The following is a 1,357-nucleotide window of genomic DNA, read 5'->3' as shown; positions in this document are numbered from 1 at the left end:
CAAAAGTTTTCGAAGTATCTTAACCAGTGTATTTTACTTTTGGTAAATGGATAAACAAAGGGAGGTAATATCCATACAATGGAATGCTACTCAGCAATAAAAAGGAAAAACCTATCGGCACATACGATAACATGCATGCACTTCAAAATTATCATGCTGAGTGAAATCGGCGGTAACAAGAGAATGCAAGCTCTAAGATTCTAGTGACACAAAATTCTCTATGTAAAACTGACCTTTAGTGACAGAAAGCAGATCAGTGGTGGTCTGGGAATGGAGATGGAGTTAAGGGTGGGTTACCAGGGATAGGAGGAACATTTTGGGAGGGGGGAGATCTTCATTATCTTGATTAAGATGAATACTTAGGTCAAAACTCATCAAATCGAATACTTCAAATGTGTGCAGCAAATTGTATGTTAATTACACACCACGAAAGTTGTAAAAAATGATTTCCTGTTCTTGCTTTATATTTTTACGTGCCTTGCTTTGTTTGTTTGTTTACTTACTCACGTAAAATGCCTTACTTTCCTAAGTGTATTTACCATGCATATTCTCGACCAGTCTATTCCAGTCATTTTGCTTCAGAGACCGGATGTCTGTCCTGGTAGATGTTTGTCCTCCTTTTACTGTCGTTGTGCTTCTCAGGTGGCTAATTAGTTTGGTCCGTGAGCACAGGTTCCCTTGAGATATCACTGCTCTGTAATGTTTTGGGGGAAGGGCTGAGGACCAGGCTCTAATCTCTGTCCCTCCCACCAGGTTTAAGGTATGAGGAGGGGGTAAGCCCCGGGTCACAGAACCTCAGGTCCCTCCACAATGACTCTTGGTCTCTCTGGTTTAATCCCACTTTTCTAGGTGGACCTAATCCCCTGGTCGGGGATTTGCCTTTAAATTCACAGTTAAGCAGCAGCATTGGGAGGAGGCAGTCTCTCCGGGGTGTAATCTCTGGCTCCATTTTCTTTTTCTTCTCATTGAGGCTTTTTGCTTTCCTGACGGGCTGACCCATGTGGCCTGCCTGGCCTGCTAACTTCTCCTGGGGAAAGGCAGGCGGTGGTTATCCCAGGACAACTGCTGATGAGGCAGTAGCCAGCCTTAAAGGCCTTTCTTTTTTTTTTTTTTTAAAGATTTTATTTATTTATTTGAGACAGAGAGAATGAGAGACCGAGAGCATGAGAGGGAGGAGGGTCAGAGGGAGAAGCAGACGCCCCGCCGAGCAGGGAGCCCGATGCGGGACTCGATCCCGGGACTCCAGGATCATGACCTGAGCCGAAGGCAGTCGCTTAACCAACTGAGCCACCCAGGCGCCCCCTTAAAGGCCTTTCTTTCAGCCTGTCCTCTTTCTGCTCCCTCCTTCGGCCTTCCT

This window comes from Leptonychotes weddellii, chromosome 14 (genome assembly GCF_054177405.1).
Source record: "Leptonychotes weddellii isolate Sample4059 chromosome 14, ASM5417740v2, whole genome shotgun sequence".
Taxonomy (NCBI): domain Eukaryota; kingdom Metazoa; phylum Chordata; class Mammalia; order Carnivora; family Phocidae; genus Leptonychotes; species Leptonychotes weddellii.
The sequence above is the reverse complement of the archived record's forward strand: the minus strand, read 5'-3'. Positions refer to the sequence as shown.